At 40.2% G+C, this 17,574-nt stretch overlaps 1 long non-coding RNA gene across 1 annotated transcript in view; it reads left to right on the forward strand.

The window, feature by feature from the left end:
• Nucleotides 1–264: 264 nt before the first annotated feature.
• Nucleotides 265–17,574, forward strand: part of LOC137211654 (uncharacterized) — a 72,795-nt gene continuing 55,485 nt past the window's right edge. The window contains exon 1 of the long non-coding RNA XR_010937175.1: nucleotides 265–642. This is a non-coding gene — a long non-coding RNA (uncharacterized lncRNA). The remainder of the gene's footprint in view (nucleotides 643–17,574) is intronic.

The following is a 17,574-nucleotide window of genomic DNA, read 5'->3' on the forward strand; positions in this document are numbered from 1 at the left end:
TATTTTTAAACTTTCTCTGAATATAACATAGCCTTTAAACTATTTTTATATTATGGCTTTTTGTTGCTTACGACTGAATTCATTAACAAACAGTATGCACTAAGGATAGTGTTAAATTACTGGATTTAAGGAGAAAGTCTTATTTTAAAAGAAGAAAATCTTATTCTAGAAATAAGATTCCTTCACCAGGGAACTTTTGGGTGGCATGTTAAATCATTTTGGTGGAGTTAATGAAGTAAATCAATCTTTCCTGGTAAGCATTAGTTCTCAAAGTTACAGCAGACTGTGGGACCTGGTCCAGGTTATACCAATGGCTGGCCTGGGAATGGGTGGATTGGCTTGTGGCGGTATCAGGTACCAATTTTCACATTTGTATAAGAAAATTCTAAGGGAACAGAAGATGTCAATGCCAAGAAGAATGCTTATTCTTTCTGCTGGAACGCACTGTCTCTTTTGGTGGAAGGAACCTGGCCACGTACCAACTCTTCTGGGAGGGGGCATTGTGTCTGGACTTACAGCTTTATTCTTCTGGTGTTTTAGGGCTTGCTGTGGATGATGCTCCAAGATACTGACTTTGGCCTCGACTGGACTCCGCCCTGAAATCATTTGTGCCCACTGCTGGGAAATTTGAAAGGATGAAAGGTGAAGTCTGGGAGATTGTTTGGAAAAGCTCAAGTTCACATGTGAATGTTGTCATTGTTAAAAGTTCAAATGCAAAGTGATATTATTACTACCAATTACAGTTAGCTTCCTTTTTTTGCAGAGAAGATGGAGGGTGAAAGCTATACATTTTATAAATCGTTCACTAATATTCGAAGTGTTAGAATGTAAGATCACACACCGTGTTCTTACTCTATGGAGCATAATTTAAATTTTCTTTGATTCAGAAAGCACTTCAGCATCTTACAGTCAATCTGCTAACAGGACACTATAAGAAATTTTGATTTTTATAAGTTACTGAGTTTTGGATAAACTCTAGCGTACCATATATTTAGTAGTATTATTAACATATATTTAATTATTGATTAAACAGACAGTTGTTGAGGACTTATCGTGTGCAGGATACTGTGACATATGATAACAACAAATAAAAGTCTAGACGGATAAAACAAAACTATGAGACAGAATGAAGGGCAGCTCAATTGAAGGGAACGTAAAGCAAAAGACCTGGGGATAGAAAGGTGCAAGGGGTGTTTAGGGAATTGTGAAATGATGAGTGTGGTTGAAAGTCTGGGTTCCTACAGATAGTAATAATATAGTAGTAATAGTTACAATGAGGTACACAACGTTTATTGAGCATTTGTCACTTGTCAGGCATTGTGTTAAGTGTTTTACATTAAGAAATCATTGAATCTCAACAGTAACTCTGTGAGGAAGATAATGTTTTGTTTCTCATTTCACAGATGAGGAAAGTGAGGCATGAAGGTTATTAACTGACTTGTTTAAGTGGTGAAGCTAAGATATGTGCCTGTGCTGTCTGACTCCAGAGCCTGTGCTTTTGGGAGGTATGATGGGAAAGGGTCAGGCAGCAGAGGTTCTGTGTGTCAAGTAAGGAAGGAGTGGGGGATACACCTGAGCAGAGAAACATGGGTGAAAATGTACAGAAAGGTCCCCGAGCCCATTATTAAGATTATTAAGGGTCCCTCCACCCAAGCTGTGCTCTTGGGCCCAGAACAACCTACGTTTCCCCCTCTGCCATTTTGCACCCTTCCAGGAATAGCATAATAGGAAGATAGGGATAGGACTGGGTTTAACTCTCTGTTTTGCTGCAAGCCAAACCTAGGATATGCTATTTAGCCTCCTCAAATCTCAGTTTCCTCAAGTCTAAAATAGGAATAGTGGGACTTCCCTGACAGTCCAGTGGTTAATACTCCTTGCTCCCAGTGCAGGGGTTATGGATTCAATCCCTGGTCGGGCAACTAAGATCCCACATGCTGTGTGGTGTAGCCATTAAATAATTAATTAAGTAAATAAAATAAGAATAATAATTCCAGGGTTGTTGTTCACCAGAACCTGAACTCATTAACAATAGCTAGTAAGAGTGGCTCCAAACATTCTCTTTCACGAAGCTTTATCCATCCCAAGTATATACAGTAAGAAGTTGTCCTTAAGTTTTGATTTACTCGTCTTTCTCCCCATCTGAAATGTGAGAGCCTCAAGGCTGGCCACTGTATCTACACTGTATGGCCACCATATTATGGTCCCACCACCAGTACAGCTCCTGCTGAAGACTGAATGACTCCAGAATCCCTTCCCACTAGGATGGGTCTTGGGACCACCAATTTCGTCAGCCTCCTGTGATGTCAGCCTTGTGCATGACCAGACTGAGAAGAAGGAAAAGGCTCACCTGTTAATAGTTGAGTAAAGTTGATAAAGTTGGGAAGAGTTAAGGGGAAATAATGTAAAACTCAGTGCTCTGTGGACCACTGGAAAGTCTATGCATCACAGAAGGAACTGCAGAGCAGATAGATGTTGGTTGGAGGGAGCACCAAAGGGGAATTATCCAAGGCTGCCCCATTTGGTCAAAAGTTGGCTGTACTAGCATCCCCCTCCCCACCTTCCCATTGCCCCCAGCCTCCCCTGCTATAGGGTACTGACGTCATTTATGAATTCTGTTTGATAAGTTTTTATTTACATCTCTCTGTACATGTCATTTCTGCTGCCAGAATATAGTTTTTTTGATAAGAAGGATCATATCTAGGGGTGATTTAGTATAAAATAAGGCATTCATTAGTCCTCTATTCTGAGCCAGGCATTATGCTAGATCCTTTAAGAAATTATCTCTAATTTTCATCAAAACTCCAAAAACAGTATTCTTATTACTGCCATTTACTGCCCAAACGATACAGCTAGTAAGTGATAGAAACAGAATTCTTAACTGATTCCAAATACTAAGGGCCATGATTTTATAGTTAGAAAACTTTGTTATGTTCTGAGCTGTGTAATGTTGAGAGCTTTGCAGCCCCTCGGTGTTTTCTCTATAGATTTGGAATAATTATACCTGTTCCACTTTACCACACCGAGCAGTTATGAGGACAAAGTGAGATAGTGTGATGGCATTTTGTCAACCAATCATAAAACAAATGTTTATTGAGCATCTACCACATGCTGGCCAATAGATATCATTTTTTTAAATCATTTTATTTTATTTCTTCAAGTCTGTTTTTTTTAACATCTTTATTGGAGTATAATTGCTTTACAATGTTGTATTACAATGTTGTATTCTGCTGTATAACAAAGTTAATGTAAACCTAGTGGCACATGACCCCATATGCTATGCCCTCTGTCCTGAGGTCATACTTCTGTTTTGCTTACGCCATAATTCTTGGGAAATTCCACCCCTTCTTGGTGTATTATTATCAGGCAAAACTATAACTTCCCTGCTTATCAATTTTCTCATCTAGTAAATGAGGATGAGGATACCAACTTCTCTGAGAAAGCTCTGGGAGAAAAGTGCTATCTGGATGCAAAGTATTATTCAGGAAAAAATCCGTCCAACACCGATGTGTGTGAAGTGTTTTTAACAAGTGCACTGTCAGGAGAGAAACACAAAGGGGGAAACAATCCACGCAGACATTTTGAATGGCCTGAGCTGTAGATACAGGACAAGATTTTAGCTGACGGTGGGAAAATGTGCTTGCTACAACTGCAGATGCTGAAAATATTAAGTCCAAGTGAAACTAGTACCCTGACCCTCACAGGGCTTTCCTGGGTTCAAGGGCTGTCATTATCCAAAGCCAGGAAGAAACAGATCTGGTGGGATGCCCTGAGGGAGCTATGCGACACTCTGTGTCCTGATGACACATGGGGATTTACAGCAGAACATGGGGCTGCAGATCAGATCAGGCAGGAAGAATGCAGTCTTCTATGCCAGGTGATATTACTAGAAGGAAAGGAACACAGCATTCATCTTCCATGATCCATAATGTGACTCTCTTCAAACACATGAACATGAGAGTATTTACATGACCTGGGTGCACCGAGCACTCTCTGGATTTGAAATCACGTTATTACCGATGGCCCCGGCTGCATGCCATACTGTAGACCTTAGACTTGCTCTTGCAGGTTCACAGTGCAGGGAGAAAGGAAGGGGCCCACAAAGTATAAGAAACATTACTCTTGTTTTGTGGTTCTCTCACTGAGAGGCAAGAAGGCATCAGAAATCCTGGGAAAACTTGTTGGAAATCAAGGAGGTGGGAGAGGGAGTAGAATAGAGACAAAGATGCTGTGGCTATAGAAGGAAGAAGCTATCACTTAAAGAGTAAAGGGTTAAATATTGGGGCTTGAGTTCTGGCTTCTGACATTATTAGCCATGGGACCTTGAACAAGTCAGTTAATTCCTGGGAGTGTCAGTTCCTACATCAGACTTTCCTGCCTCATAAGGTGAATGTACATTGGAGCACTTTGCTGTTTACACATATGGTACTAGATTGTGGGAAAGATGGTGTTAAAATGGCTCAAAGTAGCAGACACCCTGCCATCTTCGTGTTTGCAGCCCAGCACCTAGGTCACTGCCTGGCACAGGGTGGACACTTAATTATGTTTGAGGGACTAATCAGGTAAATCACTGAACTGCAGGGGATGAGAGTGCTAATGAGCTTGACTAACCTGGAAGATAGAATTACCAATGAGTCAAATCTGCCTCACATCTGGACAGATGAGAGGCTGAGGTCACTCTGATACAGGCAGCCCTAAAAGTCCAAATATGCTCTAGCTCAGTATTCAGTATTCTTCAGTATTTTTTCTGAACTTTATGGGTTTTTTATATTTTTTAACACCTTTCTGGAGTATTATTGCTTTACAATGGTGTCTTAGTTTCTGCTTTATAACAAAGTGAATCAGCTATACATATACTTATATCCCCATATCTCCTCCCTCTTGCGTCTCCCTCCCTCCCACCCTCTCTATCCCACCCGTCTAGGTGGTCACAAAGCACTGAAATGATCTCCCTGTGCTATGCAGCTGCTTCCCACTAGCTATCTATTTTACATTTGGTAGTGTATATAGGTCCATGCCACTCTCTCACTTCGTCTCAGCTTACCCTTCCCCCTCCCCATGTCCTCAAGTCCATTCTCTACGTGTGCATCTTTTTTTTTTTTTTTTGCTGTATGCGGGCCTCTCACTGTTGTGGCCTCTCCCGTTGCGGAGCACAGGCTCCGGACGCGCAGGCTCAGCGGCCATGGCTCGCGGGCCCAGCCGCTCTGCGGCATGTGGGATCTTCCCCGACCGGGGCACGAACCCATGTCCCCTGCATCGGCAGGCGGACTCTCAACCACTGCGCCACCAGGGAAGCCCCGAATTAATTTTTATATCTGTTTTCTTTTTCTTCTTCACACTAGCCTTTCATCATACTTCCTTTAAAAAAAAAAAACAGTGCAGGATTTTAAAGAATCTACTTCTGCTTCCATCGTTTTTCTTTTTAAATTTCTTTGCTCCTGCCTCATGTTAAGCCTATAGCTAAAACTCTCACCCCCAGTGGCCCTCCAGACTCAGGAAGCTGGGATAACCCCTCACCTCTGATCTCAAAATGACTCTCTTTCAAGGATCTCTTTCATGTGACCAATTTTCCTCGACTGGGAGCCACTTTCTCCATGAACGTGATGGGCCCATTTTTAATGGATTACCTTAGAACTCAGGATATGGGTCCCCTTGCTAATGAAGAATAGAAGCTTCAGAATGAAAAGGTGGAAGGGTTCTCCACATTCTTACTACCTAGAGGAGTGCTGTGTCTTGGCTGGAGATGTTCTGGGTTGAGCGACAAGAGGCCTGGGTTCTCTGGGTTTGTGTTAACCAATTTCCTTGGGACCTCCATCTCCCAATCCTCTAGTATGAAATTCAGAGCAATACATACCCCTGTGGCATCCCGGGGATTCTTTAAGAAATAATTTAAAAAATCAAAACTTATGAGATTTAGATTCAAATGGTTTGGAACTGAGATTTTCATTTACCTACTTACCAGCTATATATCCTTAGATAAATACCATAATCTCTTTGTGCCTCAGTTTGTTTGCCTATAAAAATGGGTTTTTACAAATAAAAATGGGTATTTACAAATGAACTTCACAGAATGTGGGAAATAACTGGGACAAGTGTGAAAAGCACAATTAAGCATTATACGAATGTTAGCTGTTATTGTTGCCGTTGCTATTATTAATTTTAATATATCGAGCAAACATTAGTAGATTCGTTGTGGCCAGAGATCGAGAAGCAGCTGGAGGAGCACAGAGGAGCAGAGTGCTAGGGCTTCTATTCTGTCATTATGGAAATGCTAACCTAATAGCCTGATTCTTTGAGTCAATACTTTCAATTTCTCTCTCTGCTGATAAATACAGGGATTTACTTTGTTCTCTGAGCTCAAGAAAAGCTCACTCTTCATTACGTCTATTGTTTCCTTCACCCTAAACCGGAACCTGGTTGACTTACCATTAGATAGTGCCTTTCTTTGGAAAACTCCAGTTATTTGTTTATTTACTCAACAGAGATTTGTAGAGGGATCATGGGGCACACAAAACCTAATCAGATTTGGAAACTCTCCTCATGTGGCAAAGACAAATAAAATTAGTCATTAAGGCAAAATGAAGCAAGTACCATAGCAATGGCTCCAATGATATGCCATGGGTGTGAGGGAAACAGTGGTATTTTGGCTGAAGGACTTCAGAAAAGTTTCATTGAGGAAATGATAGGGGCCATTACAGGAAACAGAGGGCAGAGGGATGGCATTTTAGGCTCAGGTGGGTAGGTTGAAATAAGACACTACAAGTCAGAAGTTCAGGGAAACAGAAAGCAGATGATTGCTGCTGCAGTACTCACGCACGCATGTGTGTGTGTGTGTGTGTGTGTGTGTGTGTGTGTGTGTATGAGAGAGAGAGAGAGAGAGGAGACAGGGATAGAGCAAGGAGAGAGGGCTGACTGGCAATGTGCATATTAAATAAATGAACAGCAGAGGCAAAAAATATCTGTCCCTTCCACAGGGTGGTTTCTCCTGATACTGACGATTCATCCACTTTTGCAAACCTCATTCTGGTGCTTCTGGCTATATGCCAAGCACTGTGCTGAATGCTAAGGTTAAAAACAAGATAAGACACTGACGATAACAAGATCATCCAAAATCTTGATTCCAAGCACAAAGTTCTACACTTTCAGCTAATTTACTCAAGTGTTACCTTCTACCCCATGAAGATCACCAACCATTGGGCCTACCAGTTTTTCTACTGTCCTTATCTTTATCATGTCATCATTTCTTCTTTACCTGGATTCCATATTCTAGTACTGCAGCCGCTCCTTTATAAAAAATTTTAACTTCTCTCCCCATCCCTTCTGGTAAACAGCTGGCAAAGTTCCAACTTGGTTAAAATCAAGCATCCATTTACTGTATGCCCACAGCAGAGAAGCTGAGAATTGCAGAGAGAGACAGAGAGACAGAGAGAAGGAAGGAGAGGGTGAAGAAAACACACACAGAACTCCGCTTACTGGACTTCTTCAAATATATGACCAAAAATCTCAAAAGAATACATTAGCCAAACAATCCAACTATATTTTCCTAAACGTAGAAATTCACCTTCGCACTCTCTGAGATGACTGTTTTACACCTTCTTTCCTTTCCCTCCAGTCTCTGCCACTCTCTCCTAGCTGGTGATCTTACTTCAAAGATACAGTTGGAAAAAAACAAGGTCCTTCTCATCCAGCCAGTTCTTCCAAACCACTGCACCTGTAGCCATATATCCTGCCTTCCAGCCTGTTGAAACGGAGGCGATGCCCCTGCTTCCATTTAAGGTCCATCTCTCCTTTTGTGCTTTGTTCCCATCCCATCTCTCACCTTCTCAAGAACTTTGAGAGAAAAGAGGATAGAGAATGATTTAAATTTCCTAGTCTCAGTGTGGATTGATGTGTTATTTTTCTAATAAGGTTTTCCCTCCTTGGGAGAGGCCTATGTGACTAGCCTCTGAGTCTCAGCTTTCTTATCTGACGGAGGGTAAGAAGTGGGGATAACATCCCACCCTGCCTAGGTCACAGAATCCCTGTGGGGCTGAGATGTGTTGGAATTGGAAATATTTTGCAAAATATGAAAACACCATAGAGGGACATGATATGAAAAAGAACAACAAGGGCCCACAATCTCTGACTTGAGACAGCAGGGTGTATAGGTGTTCATCTCAGATGGCTCAAAGTAAGAAATTTGAGTAAAAGTTCCGTTTAAGGAGGTGTGGGCAAGGTTAAAGCCACAGACAAGATAAATTGAGGCACCCAGAGATGACCCACAGTGGGAGGCTGTTACAGCCCCAAGGACTCAGGGGCAAGGGAAAGAGATTGTGTACTGGAGCTCAGTGAGAGCCAGCAGGGAGGAGCAGTGGCCCTAGAAGCAGGCAGTTCCTGCTGGGGAACTGGACGCCGCAGCAAGGTGGGACATGAGAGGACTCGGACTTCCCACCCACTGATCTTGTACTGCTGACTGGTGGCCAAATCCAGCAAAAGTCAGAGGGAAGGAAGCCAGCCTCTGGGTCCCAGAGTAGGGCCGAGGAGAGCGGAGAACGGGCCTGGGGAGGGAGGCAGTTAGCAAATAGGGAATAACCGGCACGGAAGCCATTTTCTGAGGGAAGCGCTCTGTTTCAATAAGCAGACTCCTATAGCAAAAACTCAACGTACAAATGGAAACATTGGTAAGGATGGACTGTTCAACCTTCAACCTTGCCTTTGCATTCAGAGTATATGTTTTCCTGCAGAGTGTGTGGCTGAGGGGTGAGCTAGTAGCCCAGTAGGTCCTGGCCTCAACCTGCAAGGCAGAGTTTATCAGTTTGGTTCATGGACCTCGCCAGAAGCTTAGAAAAGAAAGTACAAACAACTTTTTATTGCTCATCTTAAAGCCATTCCTTTCCCTTTATTCCCTTTCTTTTCTTTTCTCTTGAAAGAGAGCTTAGATATTGACTAATTGTTAACACATAGAATGTATTTGATGCTCTCCCTGGAGATTTTCATCTTTGCTTGGTAACAGTCAATCAGCATGCTTCCCTCTCAACTATATTAACATCCAAGATGGTGAGATAAACAAGCTCATTAAGAAGCAAGTTGTTACATGAAGGAAACACCTTAGATTAATAAAGACTGGCATCCTCTGTGGTACACCCAGGGAAACAATGTTAGCAGCCTTGATAGCAGTCTGCATTTCAGAGAAAACCCCAGAAGGCAGCCAGTTTATCCTGTAGAATTTTTCAGGCAGCCTCACCCATTTATGACACCATGGGGAAATGCTAGGCCTACGTGCTCAGAGGTACGATGTTTAGATGGCACGCTTACAGGAGGAATTTTTCATTCATTTAGGGGACTTATTTCATTCATTCAACAAATACTTATTGGGCACACATGACATGCACTGTGCTGGCTACTGGGCATATAAAGATGAACAAAACACCTTCCCAGCCATGAAGGAGTTCACGTTTTGCTGGGTGAGACTGGCTGATGGGTGAATGGACCTAGGCTCCACAGAGTTAAATGCAATGACTGAGATACCCAGAGCAAGCCAGTGGAAACATAGAAAAGGTGTAATTAGCCCAGTTAGGGTGGGAATAAATTTTGGGGACCTGTGGCTTTCTTATTTATATCAAGGAGCAGTTAATACAATATCACATGTGAGGTTATGTCTAAGAGCTTGATGGCCTAGTCTTTCCTTCTACTTGGAGACTAACTGAACTTGTAGGCAAAATATCAATATTTCACTAAGGACTCTATGGTTTGATGAAACTAGGAGGTGGTACCCATCCTGAGACTGGAGCCATCCAAGAAGTGGGTAGAGAGCCTCAGCATGCGTGTGGCACCCATGCTGGCCCAGGAAATCATATATTGAATGTGTGGCTGGAGATGTTAGGATCCCAGAGAGGACAGGGTGCTGCGGACTAACCTGGGCTGAAGAGGGGGGGTGGGTTGAAATGGTTAAGATGAGATTTGTAGGTTTCTATCTAAACTGGTCTGATTGAGGAGAAATTTTGGACATGCAAGCCTTACCTGGGCCTGCTTCAGGGGAGCCAAGGCCTCTCTAACTTTGGAGAACCCCAGAGTAACTTGTCCATATTGGAAGAGCAGAGGGATGTGAGGGAGAAATTGAATGTTTTCTCAAGTACATATTTACACGCTTTGCAACTCTGACTAATGTTTAGTTCATTTAAATTTTCTATTATCCCCATAAAGAAGATTTTTTTCTTTTATATCTCCATCGTAGAAAGGAATTTGAGGATCCAGTGAGCTTATAGAACTGGACCCAGCCACAGAGGAGATAAGAGATGGGAGGTTTTGAATCAAGATCTAACTGACCCTCCTTGCTCCATATTCCACAGATCCTGAGTTAGGGATGGGTGGTATTTTGGCTCAGAATTTACCTCCACGATGGCTGCATTCAGTGATGTCCTTGGAGTAAGATTTGGTTGGCTGGTCAAGAATGATAATGAGTCAGCATATTATTAAGCTGGCCTGGTGTGAGTACTCAGGGCACAGTTGAGACAGATAGATCAGGCCCTGGAACACCAACAGGAAGGAACAACAAACTCCCAGATCTCTGAATCAATTTAGAAGAAAATGAGTTGTGAAAACAGCCACATTTTTGTGTATTTTCACTAAATGTATTAGCCTCAGAAGAAAACTAAGATTTTGGTTAATTTTTCTAGAAAACACTCTTTTTCATTTGTACCTTCCTAAGCTGAGATTTATTCTATCGATCACTATAGAAGCTATGAGATTAGATCTTTTCCAGTAGGCACTGGATCTTTAAAAAAAATTTTTTTATCTTCTGTGAAAGGCATTGTGTCTGTTTTTCTGTACCCACAGCATTGAGTGCATTATTGGTGGGTGCCCAATAAGTATTTGTTGAATTAATGAGTTCTAGAAACATTAACTAGAAATGGCTACCAGTACCATTTGTGAGCTCACAAATGGTTTAGGTTTGGAAGAATGAGATCAGTGGAACCTAATGTAAATTGTCACAGATGGAAATAAAATCATGGCATAATGAGGTGCCCATGATGTCTCCCCCTGGTGCCCTCTTTACCTCTAATGCACCCCAACTGGCGGTGGACAGGTAAACACAGAAAAAACAAAACAAAACTCTGATAACAGGCAGGAAGCAATACCTGTATCTCTCCATTTATTTAGGTCTTTGATTTTTTTCCATCAGTGTTTTGTAATTTTTAGCACACAAATTGTGTACATGTTTTATTCAATTTAGACCTGAACATTTCATTTTCTTTGGAGTAATTGCAAATAGTATTGTGTTTTTATTTTAGTTTCTACATTTTTTGTTAGTATATAGAAACACAACTGATTTTTCTTTTTTTTTAACATCTTTATTGGAGTATAATTGATTTACAATGGTGTATTAGTTTCTGCTTTATAACAAAGTGAATCAGCTATACATATACATATGTTCCCATATCTCTTCCCTCCTGTGTCTCCCTCCCTCCCACCCTCCGTATCCCACCCCTCTAGGTGGTCACAAAGCACCGAGGTGATCTCCCTGTGCTGTATGGCTGCCTACCACTAGCTATGTATTTTACATTTGGTAGTGTATATATGTCCATGCCACTCTCTCACTTTGTCCAAGCTTACCCTTCCCCCTACTCTTATCCTCAAGTCCATTCTCTAATAGGAATGCATCTTTATTCCTGTCCTGCCCCTAGGTTCTTCATGACCTTTTTTTTTTTTTTTTTTTGATTTCATATATATGTGTTAGCATAGTGTATTTGGTTTTCACTTTCTGACTTACTTCACTCTGTATGACAGACTCTAGGTCCATCCACCTCACTACAAATAACTCAATTTTGTTTCTTTTTATGGCTGAGTAATATTCCATTGCATATATGTGCCACATCTTCTTTATCCATTCATCTGTTGATGGACAATTAGGTTGCTTCCATGTCCTGGCTATTGTAAATAGAGCTGCAATGAACATTGTGGTACATGACTCTTTTTGAATTATGGTTTTCTCAGGGTATATGCCAAGTAGTGGGATTGCTGGGTCGTATGGTAGTTCTATTTTTAGTTTTTTAAGGAACCTCCATACTGTTCTCCATAGTGGCTGTATCAGTTTACATTCCCACCAACAGTGCAGGAGGGTTCCCTTTTCTCCACACCCTCTCTAGCATTTATTGTTTGCAGATTTTTTGATGATGGCTATTCTGACTGGTGTGAGGTGATACCTCATTGTAGTTTTGATTTGCATTTCTCTAATGATTGGTGACGTTGAGCATCCTTCCATATGTTTGTTGGCAATCTGTATATCTTCTTTGGAGAAATGACTATTTGGGTCTTCTGCCCATTTTTGGATTTGGTTATTTTTTTTTTTTTGATATTGAGCTGCTTGTAAATTTTGGAGATTAATCCCTTGTGAGTTGCTTCATTTGCAAATATTTTCTCCATTTCTGAGGGTTGTCTATATTTTTTAAACATCTTTATTGGACTATAATTGCTTTACAATGGTATGTTAGTTTCTGCTTTATAACAAAGTGAATCAGCTATACATATACATATATCCCAATATCTCTTCCCTCTTGCATCTCTCTCCCACACACCCTATCCCACCCCTCTATGTGGTCACAAAGCACCGAGCTGATCTCCCTGTGCTATGCAGCTGCTTCCCACTAGCTATAGATTTTACATTTTGTAGTGTATATATGTCCATGTCATTCTCTCACCTTGCCCCAGCTTACCCTTCCCCCTCCCTGTGTCCTCAACTCCATTCTCTAGTAGGTCTGCATCTTTATTCCCGTCCTGTCCCTAGGTTCTTCATAACCATTTTTTTTGTTTTTTTTTTAGATTCCATATATATATGTTAGCATACTGTATGGACGTAGAGTATGTCATACAGAGTGAAGTAAGTCAGAAAAAGAAAAACAAGTACCGTATGAGGGCTGTCTTTTCGTCTTGTTTATGATTTCCTTTGTGGTGCAAAAGCTTTTAAGTTTAATTAGGTCCCATTTGTTTATTTTTATTTCCATTTCTCTAGGAGGTGGGTCAAAAAGGATCTTGCTGTGATTTATGTAATAGAGTGTTCTGCCTATGTTTTTCTCTAAGAGTTTTATAGGGTCTAGCCTTACGTTTAGGTCTTTAATCCATTTTGAGTTTATTTTTGTGTATGATGTTAGGGAGTGTTCTAATTTCATTCTTTTACATGTAACTCTCCAGTGTTCCAGCACCACTTATTTAAGAGGCTGTCTTTTCTACATTGTATATTCTTGCCTCCTTTATCAAAGATAAGGTGACCACATGTGTGTGGGTCTCTCTCTGGGCTTTCTATCCTGTTCCATTGATCTATATTTCGTTTCTGTGCCATTTCCATACTGTCTTGATTATAGTAGCTTTGTAGTATAGTCTGAAGTCAAGGAGCCTGATTCCTCCAGCTCCATTTTTCTTTCCCAAGATTGCTTTGGCTATTCAGGGACTTTTGTGTCTCATACAAATTGTGAAATTTTTTGTTCTAGTTCTGTGAAAAATGCCATTGGTAGTTTGATAGGGATTGCACTGAATCTGTAGATTGCTTTGGGTAGTATAGTCACTTTCAAAATATTGATTCTTCTAATCCAAGAGCATGGTATATCTCTCCATCTGTTTGTATCATCTTTAATTTCTGTCACAAGTGTGTTATAGTTTTCTGCATACAGGTCTTTTGTCTCCTTAGGTAGGTTTACTCCTAGGTATTTTATTCTTTTTGTTGCAGTGGTAAATGGGAGTGTTTCCTTAATTTCTCTTTTCAGATTTTCCATCATTAGTGTATAGGAATGCAAGAGGTTTCTCTGCTTTAATTTTGTATCCTGCTACTTTACCAAATTCATTGATTAGCTCTTGTAGTTTTCTGGTTGCATCTTTAGGATTCTCTCTATATAGTATCATGTCATCTGCACACAGTGACAGTTTTACTTCTTCTTCTCCTATTTGGATTTCTTTTTCTTCTCTGATATCTGTGGCTAAAACTTCCAAAACTATGTTGAATAATAGTAGTGAAAGTGGGCAACCTTGTCTTGTTCCTGATCTTAGTGGAAATGGCTTCAGGTTTTCAACGCTGAGAACGATGTTGGTTGTGGCTTTGTCATATATGGCCTTTGTTATGTTGAGGTAAGTTCCCTCTATGCCTACTGTCTGGAGAGTTTTTATCATAAAGGGGTATTGAATATTGTTGAAAGTTTCTATGAGATGATCATATGGTTTTTCTCTTTCAATTTGTTAATATGGTGTATCACATTGATTTATTTGCATATATTGAAGAATCCTTGAAATTCCTGGGATAAACCTCACTTGATCATTGTGTATGATCCTTTTAATGTGCTGCTGGATTTTCTTTGCTAGTATTTTGTTGAGGATTTTTGCATCTATGTTTATCAGTGATATTGGCCTATAGTTTTCTTATTTTGTGACATCTTTGTCTGGTTTGGTATCAGGGTGATGGTGGCCTAGTAGAATGAATTTGAGAGTGTTCCTCTGTCTGCTATATTTTGGAAGAGTTTGAGAAGGATAGGTGTTAGCTCTTCTCTAAATGTTTTGGTAGAATTCACCAGCCATCTGGCCCTGGGCTTTTGTTTGTTGGAAGATTTTTAATCACATTCTCAATTTCAATGCATGTGATTAGTCTGTTTATATTTTCTATTTCTTCCTGGTTCAGCCTCAGAAGGTTGTGCTTTTCTAAGTATTTGTGCATTTCTTCCACATTGTCAGTTTTATTGGCATATAGTTGCTTGTAGTAATCTCTCACGATCCTTTGTATTTCTGTAGTGTCAGTTGTTACTTCTCCTTTTTCATTTCTAATTCTATTGATTTGAGTCTCCTCCCTTTTTTTCTTGATGAGTCTGACTAATGGTTTATCAATTTTGTTTATCTTCTCAAAGAACCAGCTTTTATTTTTATTGATCTTTGCTATCGTTTCCTTCATTTCTTTTTCATTTATTTCTGATCTGATCTTTTTGATTTCTTTCCTTCTGCTAACTTTGGGGTTTTTCTGTTCTTCTTTCTCTAATTGCTTTAGGAGTAAGGTTAGGTTGTTTATTTGAGATGTTTCTTGTTTCTTGAGGTAGGATTGAATTGCTATAAACGTCCCTCTTAGAATGGTTTTTGCTGCATCCCATAGTCTTTGCGTCGTTGTGCTTTCAGTGTCATTTGTTTCTAGGTATTTTCTGATTTCCTCTTTGATTTCATCAGTGATCTCTTGACTATTAAGTAGCTTATTGTTTAGCCGCCATGTGCTGGTATTTTTTACAGATTTTTTTCCTGTAATTGATATCTAGTCTCACAGCGTTGTTGTCGGAAAAGATACTTGATACGATTTCAATTTTCTTAAATTTACCAAGGCTTGATTTGTGACCCAGGGTATGATCTATCCTGGAGAATGTTCCATGAGCACTTGGGAATAAAGTGTATTCTGTTGTTTTGGGATGGAATGTCTTATAATTATCAATTAAGTCCATCTTGTTTAATGTATCATTTAAACCTTGTGTTTCCTTATTTATTTTCATGTTGGATGATCTGGCCATTGGTGAAAGTAGGGTGTTAAAGTCCCCTCCTATGACTGTGTTAGTATCAATTTCCCCTTTTACGGCTGTTAGCATTTGCCTTATGTAGTGATGTGCTCCTTTGTTGGGTGCCTAAATATTTACAATTGTTATACCTTCTTCTTGGATTGATCCCTTAATCATTTTGTAGTGTCCTTCTTTGTTTCTTGTAATAGTCTTTATCTTACAGTTTGTCTTCTCTGATATGAGAATTGCTACTCCAGCTTTCTTTTGGTTTCCATTTGCATGGAATATCTTTTTCCATCCCTTCACTTTCAGTCTGTATGTGTCCCTAGGTCTGAAGTGAGTCTCTTATAGACAGCATATATATGTGTCTTGTTTTTGTATCCATTCAGCCAGTCTGTGTCTTTTGGTTGGAGCATTTAATCCATTTATAATTAAGGTAGTTATTGATATGTATATTCCTATTACCATTTTCTTAATTGTTTTGGGTTTGTTTTTGTAGGTCTTTTCCTTCTCTTGTGTTTCCTGCCTAGAGAAGTTCCTTTAGTATTTGTTGTAGAGCTGGTTTGGTTGTGCTGAATTCTGTTAGCTTTTATTTGTCTGTAAAGGTTTTACTTTCTCTATTGAATCTGAGTGAGATCCTTGCTGGGTAGAGTAATCTTGGTTGTAGGTTTTTCTCTTTCATCACTTTAAATATGTCCTGCCATTCTGTTCTGGCTTGCAGAGTTTCTGCTGAAAGATCAGCTGTTAACCTTACGAAGATTCACTTGTATGTTATTTGTTGTTTTTCCCTTGATGCTTTTAATATTTTTTCTTTGTACTTAATTTTTGATAGTTTGAATAATAGGTGACTTGGCATTTTTTCCTTGGATTCATACTGTATGGGACTCTGCACTTCCTGGACTTGATTAACTATTTCCTTTCCCATATTAAGTAAGTTTTAACTATAATCTCTTCAAATATTTTCTCAGTCCCTTTCTCTTTCTCTTCTTCTTCTGGGACCCCTATAATCTCTTCAAATATTTTCTCAGTCCCTTTCTCTTTCTCTTCTTCTTCTGGGACCCCTATAATTCGAATGTTGGTGCATTTAATGTTGTCCCAGATGTCTCTGAGACTGTCCTCAATTCTTTTCATTCCTTTTTCTTTATTCTGCTCTGTGGTAGTTATTTCCACTATTTCTTCTTCCAGGTCACTTCTCTGTTCTTCTGCCTCAGGTATTCTGCTATTGATTCCTTCTAGAGAATGTTTAATTTCACTTGTTTTGTTGTTCATCATTGTTTGTTTGCTCTTTAGTTCTTCTATATTCTTCTTAAAAGTTTCTTGTGTTTTCTCCATTCTATTTCCAAGATTTTGGATCATCTTTACTATCATTACTCTGAATTCTTTTACAGGTAGACTGCCTATTTCCTCTTCTTTTGTTTGGTCTGGTGGGTTTTTACCTTGCTCCTTCATCTGCTGTGTATTTCTCTGTCTTCTTAATTTTGCTTAACTTACTGTGTTTGGTGTCTCCTTTTCGCAGGGTGTAGGTTCGTATTTCTTGTTGTTTTTGGTGTCTGCCCCTTGTGGGTAAGGTTGGTTCAGTGTGTTGTGTAGGCTTCCTCTGGAAGGAACTGGTGCCTGTGTTCTGATGGATAAGGTTGGATCTTGTCTTTCTGGTGGGCAGAACTGCATCCGGTATTATGTTTTGGAATGTCTGTGAACTTAGTATGATTTTAGGCAGCCTCTCTGCTAATGGGTGGAGTTGTGTTCCTGTCTTGCTAATTGTTTGGCATGGGGTATCCAGCACTGTAGCTTGCTGGTCATTGATTGGAGTTGGGTCTTAGCATTGAGACAGAGATCTCTGGGAGAGCTCTCACTGATTCATATTATGTGGGGCCAGGAGGTCTCTGGTGGACCAGTGTCCTGAACTCAGCTCTCCCACCTCAGAGTATCAGGCCTGACACCCGGCCAGAGCACCCAGACCCTGTCAGCTACATGGTAGATCACCAGTGTATTATAAAAGGATATAATTCAGGAATAGTCAGATGGAAGAGATGCATAGGGCAAGGTATGTGGGGAAGCAGTGTGAAGGTTCCATGGCCCCTGGGAGCAA

This window comes from Pseudorca crassidens, chromosome 2, assembly GCF_039906515.1.
Source record: "Pseudorca crassidens isolate mPseCra1 chromosome 2, mPseCra1.hap1, whole genome shotgun sequence".
Lineage (NCBI taxonomy): Eukaryota > Metazoa > Chordata > Mammalia > Artiodactyla > Delphinidae > Pseudorca > Pseudorca crassidens.